Source organism: Olea europaea, chromosome 19 (assembly GCF_002742605.1).
Source record: "Olea europaea var. sylvestris chromosome 19, O_europaea_v1, whole genome shotgun sequence".
Classification (NCBI taxonomy): Eukaryota; Viridiplantae; Streptophyta; class Magnoliopsida; order Lamiales; family Oleaceae; genus Olea; species Olea europaea.
Window position 1 is genome coordinate 12214495 of NC_036255.1, and position 14159 is coordinate 12228653.

The following is a 14159-nucleotide window of genomic DNA, read 5'->3' on the forward strand; positions in this document are numbered from 1 at the left end:
TGTATTTTTTTCATTTTTTTTTTTTTTTTTTTTTTTTTGGCTTTTGAGAGGATAAACTTTATCTTATTCTGTAAGCTTAAATTCTCTGTATAGCAGTTCACTTAGACATTGTTTTGAGCAGTTAACTTTGATTTTTAGGGTTTTCATATTATATGAGCTGCGAAGTTCAGTTTTTTGGCTTTGAATTTGGGTTCCATTTTTTTCCCTGTGAGTCATACTTAAAGTTGACATGTAATGTGCCTACTTTTGCAAGTTCAAGGCAGGTACGTATCTCCAGAAGTCTGGACCAGTCGAACTCTTGCAAGTGATGATTGTGTATGACATTTGGTGCCAATAGATAGAAGCACTTCCGAGAATCTACGTATCAAATATTTTTGTTGGATGAACGGTGTTTTTATATTCCTATTTGCCAAATTAGAATGCACTGCTTTCTTCTTTGTAATCTATGTTACAAACTTACAATGGCCGTTTTGGTCTCTCTTTTGTAGACAGCTTTCAGTCAATCAATTTGTAAAATGGCATTGTGTAATCATCTCCTAATATATACTTGGTTTCATTTGTTGCTGGCAAACTTCAATGAATGAACAAAAGCTTGGTAATCAATCAGATAATAACAAATTGATCCAAAACAAAGTTAGCAGGAAGTTCTATATGAGACCATTGGTTGAATTCTATGTGATTAAGACAACATGAGACGTATTGTTTTGTTTGAGTTTGTACCTTACATTTCAATAATGGATTGTTTCAAAAATCTCAAGTGTCGTATCCAACTATCCTTGAAGTCACAGAGACCATTTTCAGTAATTGATGAGTACCAAAAAACTAACTTCCAAGAAAAAAATGTTTCAACACTTATCTATGTTAACATTAAACAAATGAACATGAAAAAATCAGCATTACACTGAAGAAAATTTCCAAGTTTGGCACTGGAATGGTTAAGTTGAACCTACTCCTGCATGGGCTTTTTAGTTTTTAGTAGCATTGTCCTGTCTTCAAATGGGAATCAAGAAATAGCTTAGTCCAATGGAGTAATTTAAACACCTGGACTAGGTGGATTACATCCTGGACTATTATCAAGATATAAACTTTCGCTACCTGGATTTCAACAGGGTTCAACCTGCAGAACCATGCCTATCTCACTACCCCAACCCCACCCAAAAAAAAAAAAAAAAAAAAACCCCCTCAAACAAAAAAAAAAAAAAACACCTCCTCTAAGCCAGTTGGTCCAACATCAGCATCTCTTAGTTACTGCCCTCGTCACCCACCCTACCACCATCAGAAGAAAACTCCTTTTCGATTCCGGTGAAAATGTTTGGGTAATGTTGGATTCAATATACTATCAAGAACTTTGTCGTCGACCGGATCTGGGGATAAGTGTACCGTCGCCGACCTGAAGGAAGGAGGCTAGTTTTATTGGTTTGAGAAGCTTCCAATTTAGAGAACGGAGGTCAGAGAGGATTTAGCTCGAGGCCTTTTGTTTTTCTCTTTTTTTTTTTCTTTTAAATTGCCACGTCAGCCTATTTTAAAATTCTGTGAGTCTCCCGTGAAACTAATCCTGTACGTGTAGACTAATTGATATTCACTTATTGACATCTTAATTTTTTCTTATTTTTAACTCATAGGTTAATTTGCATATTTTATTTTCTTTTTTATTTATTATTTTTCTAAATTTTTTCTTAGCTGTTTCTGGATCTACTAATTCTTCTTTTACTATAGTAAAATATTTGCTTTCATATCTTAATCTTTCGCATTTTAATTTTAATAATTGTCTATTCGATATTCTCATTTCTTCTGGTATTAACATTATATTTCGTATTTCCTCTAGTATTTTTTCCATTTTTATAAGTAATTTATTTAATTTTAAATGTGTATTATTATTTGTACTCATACTTTTCCTTATAATATAAATTATTTTCTTCATCTTCATATATATTAATAATCTTTTTATATGTATATATATCTTTTATTTTTTCTATTATTAATTTATCTAATATTTTTTCCTTTATTTCTTTAGGAAGTTCTTTAATTATTGTTAAAATCATTATTTTTAATCTGTTATGAATAGGTTCTAAAAATATATAACTACATTTTCTTCTTCTAAACACCAATAATTATCGATTTTTCTTATTTTAATTTCCATGATCTCTATGGCTCTGATACCAATAATGGGGGGCTACTTAGAGCGAACAAAAATCTAATAAATCTTAAAAAATCTAATAAATCTAATAAATTGGTAATCTATTAAAATTTAAACAATATTTAATTTTTTAAGGACTAAAATGAAAGATTTCTATTTTTCATTAACTTATTATGCAATTTTATAAAGGGAGTATTTTGGGTATCAAAATTAGCCAAAGGCTATTTTGGGAAAATGGCCCCTTTGTTTGGGTCATTTTTAGGGGTGGGCGCGGGTCGGTTCGGTTCGGTTCTCTTTAGAACCGAACCGAACCAAACTTTTCGGGTCTCTAGTAAATGGAACCGTCGGGTCCAAATATAATTATGGAACCGTTCGGGTTCGGTTCCATTCGGTTCGGTTCGGATCGGTTCGGTTCCGTTCGGTTCTGTACTATAATTAAATTTTTTAACATTTATAACAACGTTATATAAATACGACTAATGATACATTCAATAGTTTTGGAATGTCAGAGATTAGTAAACTATTTTGTTCAATATAATCGCTACGATCAAAGTTTCAGTCGGGGAAAGTCACGGCTTCGATCGGAGGTCAGAGTGTCGACCGACGATTGTATAGGTTTTGGAATATTAGATAGGCTGCGAGAGTCGAGACAACGTTATGCACTTTATTGTAGGTGTTTAGGATTATTTAGTATATTTGATCTTGTTTGGCTAAGAAATGAAATAATAAAATGAGTAATTGGGCCAAAAATTAAAAAATTAGAAATGAAACAAATTATTGGGCCAAAAATTTGGATTTAGAAATCATTAATTTGTTAATTTGTTTAGAAAAAATTAAAATTAAAATAATTTGATTTAATCAATATAAAAAAAAAAAGAAAGATTCGGTTCTTATTCGGTTCTTCGGTTCTTGGTCTAGAACCGAGAACCGAACCGTACCCGTCGGTTCTCAATTCAGATACCCGTTCGGGTATTTAATTTGACAAGAACCGTCGGGTTCGGATCGGTTCGGTTCGGGTTCGGTTCGGTCGGTTCGGTTCGGGAAATTTGCCCAGCCCTATTTTGAACAGATCAAAACAGTTCAAAATTGTGCTCACTAACAATTTTGAAGTCATGCAAACGAAGGTGCATCCACTTATAACGGGTTTTGGGAAGAACTATAGTCTTCTGATAATCAAAATTTTCAATTAATTTTTTCCAAAGAGCCTGTGGATCTTCCCTAGTGAGATATTCACTTTTCAATCTATCGTGAAGATGTGACGAAGGAAGATGTGTGTTTTTGTACAATTCTGCAAGGATTATTTGTTTCTTTCTCTTATTGTCTCTCCCAGATCTTTTAAGATAAAATTGATATCAACATCGAATACCCATGACAGATAGTTTTTGGCAGATATGTCAAATGTAGTAAACTCACATTTTGTGATATTTGTCATTTGATTAGTCGGGGAAAGTCACGGCTTCGATCGGAGGTCAGAGTGTCGACCGACGATTGTATAGGTTTTGGAATATTAGATAGGCTGCGAGAGTCGAGACAACGTTATGCACTTTATTGTAGGTGTTTAGGATTATTTAGTATATTTGATCTTGTTTGGCTAAGAAATGAAATAATAAAATGAGTAATTGGGCCAAAAATTAAAAAATTAGAAATGAAACAAATTATTGGGCCAAAAATTTGGATTTAGAAATCATTAATTTGTTAATTTGTTTAGAAAAAATTAAAATTAAAATAATTTGATTTAATCAATATAAAAAAAAAAAGAAAGATTCGGTTCTTATTCGGTTCTTCGGTTCTTGGTCTAGAACCGAGAACCGAACCGTACCCGTCGGTTCTCAATTCAGATACCCGTTCGGGTATTTAATTTGACAAGAACCGTCGGGTTCGGATCGGTTCGGTTCGGTTCGGTTCGGGTTCGGTTCGGTCGGTTCGGTTCGGGAGATTTGCCCAGCCCTAGTCATTTTCATGTATTTCCCGTTGCTAACACGGTAGAAGTGACAGTGGGGTTGCAAGGCCATTCTAATCATTGTGGAGTGAATTCAATATTTTGACTCTCAAATGCAGGCATAAGCAGGTAATGTTGGAGGCTTATAATCAACAGTATGATGAAGTGGCAAAAATATTTGACGAGTACCATAAACGTCTTCGATTCTATGTTAACCAAGCTAGAAATGGTCAGAGATTAAGTGCTGACTCCTCTGTAGAGATGGTGACCAGCTTCAATGCAAATAAGGAAAGAAGCCGTTAATTCGAAAGGTGCCAAATCTTCAGACAATATCATTCTTATTGAGATGGCACAGGAAAGAAATATCCGGAAAGTGTGTGAATCTCTGGCAATGATGATGCCTTAAAAAATTCAAAACTCTTTTCCAGCTTATGAAGGGAGTGGCATCCATATGAATCCTCACCTGGAAGCTACCAAGTTAGGCATTGTTATTGATGGTGATTCGCCTATTGAGATAAAAATATTGATAGTGGATTACCTAAGAAGTCCTCTTCGTTTACTTCAGGCAATTACTTCATACGCGAAAAGGCTGAAACCACGATTTCCAAAGAAATAGAAAAAAATTGATATTAGAGCTGATACAAAAGCATTAAGGGACTTGAGTTATCCCCTTTTTTTGGTGTGCTCTTAGTGTTGATTATTTAGAACTGAACTTATTTTAATAAGAATAAAAATTACCTTGATAAGGTTTTTTAACTATGCTTTTCAGATACCATTTGTGCTACTATTGTTATTGGATTCTCTGTTACATTCTATAGATTGCCTCCTCATTTGCTTTCAAAAAGCATCATTGCTTCTTTGTTGGCAAGTCTGCTGTTTCGTTAGTTTTCCCATTTTGGTCAATAGAAGGCATTCTGCACAAATTACTATCAAGTTGAAGCTATGTACTTGTGAAGTCAGATTCTTTGTTACTTTGGTCATGTGAAGTTCACTTACTAGTGCATACTGTCTTTCAGGACCAGTTTTGGGCTGAAGTAAGTGAGACCCACTCCTTGAGCCCAACATTGGAGGGGCTTAGATTTTAGGGCAACTTACAAAAATACCCTTAAAATTAGATGTATTTTGAAAAATCATATGAAAAGTTTTTAGGAAGTAAAAAATACTGTATAAAATGAAAAAGTGACACAATGTCACTTTTTTATTAAAAAAAAAAATTGTCACTTTTTTTTCACAAACTCAAAAAAAGAGACCAAATTAAAAAAAAAGTGACATGAATTGACGATAAATTAAAAAGAGGTATTTTAATTTATCGATTTTGACTAGATCAAAATAATAATTCACGTTTTTAAATATCGTGATTGAGAGCCTAATGGATCACACATAAAATGAGAATTAGAAGAATAAGATTTACCAATTAATTAATTGACAAATATTGGATAATTAATGAATTCGATTGCTTGTTAATAGGCCCGAATTTTTTTTAAAAAGTGACATCTACTTTAAAAAGTGACAAAAATTCAAAACTATGACTAAAATTTAGAAAAAATGATGAATTTAAAAAAGTGACACAAATTAAAAGAAGTTGCACAAATTCAAAAAAAAAAAAGTGATAGAAAATAAAAATAAAAAGTGACACTTTTTAACATTTTCCTTAAGCAAACACCTTGCATGCATCAATCCAATTGATTCAAAGTTTTGCTTTTCATATGTATTAATATAAAGCAAGACTTGAATTTGTATGTTCAAATTTTCAAAAAAAGCACACGTGTGTATCTAGTTAATTGTTCCAATGAAATAACGCGACTTTTTTTTAGAAAAGTGACATTCTTCACATTCTCCTTAAACAAATACATTACATGCACCAATCTAATTGATTCAAAACTATCTTTTATGTATTAACATAAAACAATGCTTAAATTTGCATGATCAAATTTTCAAAAATGCACATGTATACATCTAGTTAGTTACTCAAATGAGATAGTGTGACTTTTTTAGAAAAGTGACAGAATGTCACTTTTTCACATTCACCTCTCGTCAAACACCTTATATGCATCAATTTAATTGACTTAAAGCTATGTATTGACATTATCAATTTCTTCTCAAGTTCAATAATATTATTTTCAAACATATTCCCAATCATAATATCAAAATCATCAAAAAAAAATTTCATAAATGTCAATTATTTACATTATAAAGTTCAAACTAAACCTAATCATATTGCTAAGGGGCTCTTTGCTCATATAACTTCCACTTCAACTAATGGAGACCAACTTGCTAACTCATCAAACAACTGTGTTCCAACAGTAATCCCAGAAAGAAACAGGTACCTAACCCCCTTCATCATCCATATGTTCAGAACCTGTCTCCAAATCCTTAGCCTTTTCACACTTTATTGCATTAACAATATAACACCATAGAATATACTACTCTAATCTCGACAGTGTAGCGAACGGTGTAGAATCAGAATGAGAAAAACATCGCTTGAAGAAATTGAGCAAATCAATCAAATTTTCAGCCTCGAAATTTGGAAATGTAAGCACAGAAATTCAAATCTAAAATCTTATTGAATTCAAACCCCTTGCTAATATCACTTCCAGCCCTTTTCCAAAAGATTGGAGTTTTTGTAAATCCTCTAACCACCATAAATTCTCTGATGAGTTCCTCCGCAAATTGCAGGTTCTCCATCTGCAGAACTCAAATGAAATGAAAATTTATTTTTCTTGAAATTGATTATTTAAGATAAAAATTCGGAGTTAAATTGAATTAGGGGGGAAATTTGGGAGTATTAATTACGGTTGATAGAGGTTTTAATTTGTTTTAAGTGTATAAATCTAATTTGTCAATTTTTTAGAGTACGTAGCCTAATTTCCTCTAGATTTTAACCTCTTTCATTCTTTTTTGTTTCTTTATTCTTTTGGGAAAACAGGCTACATACGGCTTTTTGTTAAGAAACTGAAAAAAATTCACTTTTGAAAAATTAAGAGAAATAAATATCGTTTTTCAATTCAAATTCCTTAAAAGAATGTTGTCTTCTCTTTTGTCTCATTTCCTTCTCTTTTTATCACCCTTTGGTCTATTTTTCATTGCGAGTGAATATTCAATTTTGCCTCGGGGATTAAGTTGTATAGCAATGTGACTTTGATTTCAATCCATTCCCAAAACCCATTCTACCTCCAAATCTTTGTTTTGGATCTTCAAGATTTGTTATTTACTTATAGAAATTCAACACCCTTCGTAAGAATGTTGGAGTTAACTGTTAATGTTCACTAAAAGAGAAAGAGGAGTAGAATTTATTCACGAAGACATCAATATTCCAGTTGATGCTCCCAAAGTTGTAGCTAAAATTATTGACAAATTCGTATTCTTTGTGTTGTGGGTTCAAGTGGTTGCATATAATTATTGCAAGTTGTTTGATAATTTTCTTCTTAGAGAAAGCTATTGTTTTTATATTGGGTCAATATATATATTGTTCCTCTTTGTATTTGGCGATTTTTACTTTTGAAAATAATGTGATGGCCATGGAAATAGATCTAGAAAAATATAGTATTCGATTGTTTTCAGTCTATTCTAAATTGAGACATTGTCTCTTTCTGATTTAAAAGATTTTCATTCACAGAATAACATTATTGTATGTAGATAAGTATGTGGTTAATATTTTTATGATATCCTCAATTAGCTCGTGATATTATTTTGTTAATTTCTAATGTTTGTTAATTAAATAAAAACATGCAAGGTATTCCAAGTCTTTTAGCTATAAGCTATCTATATGTATATTACCTTCACATTTAATTTTTATTTCATGATTGTGAGTTGTGATGATGGAATTCTAAAAGTATCGCATTATGCCATTTCATAATTGTTGCTCAATCTTACTTCTCAGGTAAGCAATGTCTTGTATTTATTTATTAAATTATTGGAAATGATTGAAACATTTTCGGCTTATATGATTGCCATTATTGGCTTATATGATTGCATTGCAGTATTGCCACCATTATCGAGTTATATTAGGTTTTATTAGCATTTAATTCGAGGATCAATTGAATAGGCATGTAGTGATTTGATAAGAGCGTAAAATATAATATTTTCCCCTCTTAATTATTGAATTAGTGTGATTATTTAATACAAAAATGCATTCATTATACTTATGCTTTGATTTAGGTTGCATTTTTGGTATAAAAGGTTAAATTTAGAAGAAAAGAGCGAAAAAGAACCAAAATGGAAGAAAGTGCAAGTTTAGGGACCAAGTTGCAAATAATCTAAAGATGAGACGGGCGATGGAATGATGATTCGAGAAAGCTAGGAGTCCATTGGGTGCAATTAGAAGTCAAAAGAAGTTAAATATGACCATAATATATTCACAAATCAAATTCCAACTGCATAAAGATTTTCCAAATTTTTAGCCAGAGATTGAAGTCCACTTTTGACCCAGTAAAAATCAGAATTTGGAAAACTCTACTTCTAGGAAAATTGTATTCCTTTATGTTACCTTTTCAACGCACTTTGAATTGCCTTAATTAGACATTGGGAGAGAAAGTTATGGTCAAATTACTGAAAGTAGTCGCATAGAATATTCTAGCAAAAAATTTAGTTTCCTTATTCAGTTCAACCTCTTTTGGAAACAACTTGGCACACGGTTTTAAGCCCTAGACTGGATAGATAATGCCTCTCTTCATCCTTAAATCAATTTTTTTTTTTTTAGTTTTTGGCTCAAGAGTTTCATAAAGAACTAAAACCCTTGGTGAAGTTTGGAAGGAACTCATCGGATTTGGCGAAATCACATCAATTGCTCAAGTAATTTGATATTTTATTGTCAAACAATTCTAAATTTTAGACTTTCTCCTTATGAATTGATTTTGAAATTGGTTTAATTTTTATTAGATCTTTCATAGATTCAATCATTTTTTCTATTGTTTGATCGAAATATTTATTGAGTTGCAATTTCATTCATGTTATTGGTGGGTTATTTATGATCTTATGCTTGAAGTATATGGTTAATTTTGATCTTACTCCAATAACAATTGTGGGAATGTGTTAGAAAGTCTAAATCTTAGAATTATAATCGGCACTCAAGTGATCTTTACCGTTAAATCTTCTCATTAGAGAGTTGTGATGAAAACCTCTAATTTAGTAATAATACAAGATTGTTGATGTTGAACGATCCAACCCAATTGAGGGAATTCCAATGCTTCACTAATTTCACATATTGATATTTAAATTTCATTCCAAATTGATAAACTAGTTTCACATAATTCCCTAAACTGCTAAGCTTCTGATCCTTTGAGCATTTTCCATCTCCCCATGGAATCGACACCCCAAGTCTATACTACAATCACCGCGTTATACTTTGGGCTTAATCATGATTATATTGAAAACTTTAATTGTGAGATGGTTGAGAAGTTTTATTATCATCATTTTTATGTTAATCATTGAAAAGTAGTCATCTATTATATCTCCTAAATATGTGTCTGGAGCTCAAAAAAGAGAAGAAAACGAAATGAGATGGCATTAATTTAAAGTTAAGTATATCATATTGACTAATACTTTAATAGCAACAATGTGAATTAATTGATTGACAATAAAGAACTGATTCAACCTATCAATGTAAATGAAACGGATGAAAAGGAAGAAGATGATGCTCAGTGTAAAAATTTAAATCAAGAGGGTTGCTTTTCTTTGAATTTTGAGGATCCTAGGAATAAAAAAAACATTAATAAAAAAAGAGGGATTATTTAGTTGAAATTGGTCCAAAAGAGTTGATGGTATCTTGTTTCCCAAAAATGGTACAAATAAACATTTCAGTTCTTCACAATGTAAGTGATTACTACCAAATGGATAAACAATTGATAGAAGATGGCTAATATATTCACTATCTTTGGATAGGATCTTTTGTTTTTGCTACAACATAAAAAAATTCGATTAAAATTGGTCAACAAGGTAATGATGAATATTGGCACAAGTTGCACCATTTGTTAAAAGTTTTGAAGAAAATTAGGAGAATTTGTGTTGCATGATAGCTAGATTAAATTGGAAAATAGGCTCTGAACAAAAAATATAGTTGATAAAACTGTATAATTGGTGATCTCGCATCAAATGTGCTCTTGTATTACTGTATCAAACTAGAAACCATTTTGCAAAAATAGGCCATTGTTCACAACATGAAACCTCTCATTATCTCCTCGAAATCAAGGTGTATTGACAAGTCTTCTCACAATAGTGTTATCATCGTTAGCACCTGTCTCCAATGTTCTATTTCTGCATCGATCACCAATTGCACAATTCTATAAATTGTATTTTTTTTCGAAGTAGTTTTCTAATCAATCCGTCATGCAACTTAAATACTCCTTATTTCCTCCATGACATAAATGCCAAATTACGCCAATCTTTGTAACATCCCAATGATTAACCTAAAGATGATAGTGATAAAGCATATCAACCATATAACTAAAAGACTTGGACAATATACCTTGCAACAAAATCATAATGTCTTATTTTTAGAATAGATTGAAAACAACTGAATACTATTGTTCCAACATAAAAAAGTTTCCCTTTCTAAGAGGAATGTCAAACAACTTGCAATAATTATATGCATCCAATTGAAACTATAAAAAACAAAATCTTCAATTTTTCATATACAAACATAAATAGATACATCACATCGAGAAATAAAGACTTAACAAATACAAATTTAACTTTAGCAACAACTTTGGGAGCATCAACTGGAATGTCGGTGAATAAATTATACTCTTCCTTTTCTTTTAACACTAACATTCACACCTGGGTGTTGAATTTCTGTAGGCAAATAACAAATTTTGAAGATCCAAAACAAAGACTTGGAGATTTTGGGAATGGATTGAAATGGGACAAAAGAGTAGACAATAATTTTTTAAGAAATTTGAATTGAAAATGGTATTTTTTTGTCCGACGAGGCTAGTGCTGGGCATGGTCCTTTTCAATTCAGTTCTAATGAGAACCAAATCGAACCCAAAATTTTCGGGTATTTACAATGTGGAATCTGTCGGGTCCAAATTTAATTATGGAACCGTTCGGGTTCGGTTCCATTCGATTTGGTTCGATTCCCAAGTTCTGTAATATAATTAATTTTTTTAATATTTAAAAAGCTACATTAGTTCAACTAATGACATGTTCAATTATAGCTCTTACAAAATGATGTAATATAATCTTATGTGTCTTTTACTTCTTTCTTTGTTGAGCTCTTCATAGATTTGATTGTAAAAATTATAGGAAGAAAAAGATAGCGAGTTTAGAATAATTAAGAAATGCATTGCCAGTTTCAATTCGATTTCTCCAGAATGGTAGAAACGACATTACGGTAAAGTAACAAATTTGGATAAAACTTATATCAATTTAATTAAGTTGTGCTCGGATTGAAAATTAGAAATAGGAAAATCATATTTTTGGATTTGAGGTAAATTAACTAATTAGCAAATTAGACAAAAATAAAATAATTTGACTTATTTAAAATAAATAAATTAAAAAATTAGAGAGATTCGATTCTTGATCTAAAATCGAGAACCGATCCGAGCCCATCCGTTCTCAATTTAGATACCCATTTAGATATTTACTTAAGAAGAACTGCTGAATTCGATTCAGTTCGGGTCCAGTTCAGTTCGGGAGTTTTGTCGAGCCCTAAATGAGGCCATAACTTTCAAACTATGTAGGTGAAGTGATGCACGACCTCTTCCTCAAGCTTGCACTCCATTAAGCCATAATTGAGGTACATCTTAACTCCAAATTAAGCCATCGATGAAGTGATGCACACCTCAACTCTGGACTTGCTACAAAATAAATTCGAGGCAATTAGTAGACAGTAATCTCTACAATAGATGGCTCATAGTCAACTTGTCAGTCTACTTTTTAGATGATAGATGTGAGTCTACTTTTTAGACAATAGACCTAGGTTATATGCCCATTATATGCCCATATTTAATTGTTGAAGTTCTCGCTTTTAACGATTTGTTCAAATGTGAAGAAGATATACCACGTGGATGAGTTGAAAAATGCTTTGTTTCCTTTGTTCTTGAATAAATAACAAGTGGAATTTTCAAAGAAAAAATGTTCAGAATTTTCTTCATTCTCGAGTGTTTCGAGTTTTTGTTAAAGAAAAAGAAGCTTCCATCCACCATGAGTGCAAGTAAAGATGGAATGAATTCAAGAAAAAAAAAAGGAAAATCTCTGAAGAGGAGGACCCTTTGCAATGCAGCAGGTTACAAGGCCATCAAGCCTAATGACAAAACCAACAAGAAAAAGAGTAAGTGCAAAGTGATAGAGGCCACTTCCAACTACATAAACTTGCAGAGCATTCCCATCTAAGAGTCCAGCGGCCGATGAAACATTGAAATGGTTTTTAGCTTGTTTTACTAATGAAATGATTTATTTCGATAGAGAAGTCCTATCCACCTTAAAAGGAAATTGTTGAAAAGGTTTCTAGCTCGTTTCACTAATGAAATGATTTATTTCGATAGAAAAGCCCTATCTACTTTACACATGGTAAACTAGTGATTCATCCCTTCACAATCGGCCACACAATAGATAGTAATCGACCTAAAAGGCCTTATACAAGGACCTTCGACCCTACATGAAGCAGAGAAATCTCTATAAGTAGAGCAATGATAAAGATGATCCAACTCATCATAGAAGAGACGAGGAGACGAAATGGCCCAGGCCTAAAAATGGATAATGCACCAATACTAGAGGTCATTATGTGGGTGGAGAGTCTAGAAACGCTCAAAGGAATTATTTTAGAGAGACTAAGGACCTCCCAATGCATTACCAATTATATAGTCAATATTATCTTCTTTGAAGAGGATACACAATAGGTCTACGTTATCCTCAATGTGTTGAAGCGCATGTTGGTAGAGAATGGGAGCAGGATCATGAGTTGACCCCATGATCTCCTCACTCTTATGATAAAGATTGAAGAGCAGTCCATAGTGGCCCAGCACTACATGAAATTCCTCGTGGTATATAGATGATAGGATATAGGGTCTTAGGAAAACCTACCTAAAAGAATAGGCCATCACCTTTATATATATATCTTATGCACAAAGATGCTACTTGAACCAAATAGAGGCTAGGATACTACTTGAACGCCCGAAGGAAATATAGAAATGATCCCTTTGAAGAAGGATGCAACTCTGAACAAGGGAAACACATTGAGATGACAAAAGCCCTTGAAGACGAATTGGACTTCAGCATCATTGAGTTCTATTCGCAAATAGCTCCTATAGAAAAGTTGGAAAATTTTCCCATGGATCCTCAAGATCCCATCAAGTCACTAAAGGAAGGAAAGAACCTGCCAATTCAATGAATGATTTTGTTGGATCAGACTAATACTAATCCTGTAGCATGAATTTCCTAAGATAAGCATAAAGATATGGTTGGCATCTACCAAAAGGCGAGTTGATTTCAAGTTCACTTTACATAGGTAAAATCGGAGAAGACAAGTATGCAACATTGAAGGAACATGTTGAAAAACTGATAACCAATCCAGTCTTCTTAAACAAGCATCATGGCAAGTTGCGAGTTTGCATGCAACATTCAATGTATAACCCTAAAATGATTTTAGGAGGTTTACATCGTTCGTCATTGATTGCACAACATCTAATCATGTGCAATAAATTCCTTATCTCAGATACATCATTGTATTAGCAGTGTATGTGGTGGAGTTCACTGTGAGAGAATCATAGTCTCTTGTAAATAATCTAAAAGGTTCACCTTTATGGTATTCTAAATCTTGATTAGATCTTAGTATGAACCTTTACCTAATTATTTCTTTACTTTTAACTTGAATTCCTTAAAATTTCAAGAGTTTCATGTTTATAATTTCATCAAGTATACATAGACCTAGAATGGTTATTTGTACATATGATGAAATAAAGTAAACTTCCTCTAGCGATAATTGACATGGAACATACATCATATGTATTTGGCCTAGAATGGTGCAGCTTTTTCTCCTTTTCCGATAAAATGAGATTTGGTCATCTTGCCTAACAGACATAATTCACATTTATCAAATAATTCAGTTGACCCCAAATATTTATGTAATTTGCAAATACACTTTTC

At 32.3% G+C, this 14159-nt stretch overlaps 1 pseudogene; it reads right to left on the reverse strand.

The window, feature by feature from the left end:
* The window catches only part of LOC111368365, a 99006-nt pseudogene that overhangs the window by 25908 nt on the left and 58939 nt on the right, over positions 1-14159 (reverse strand).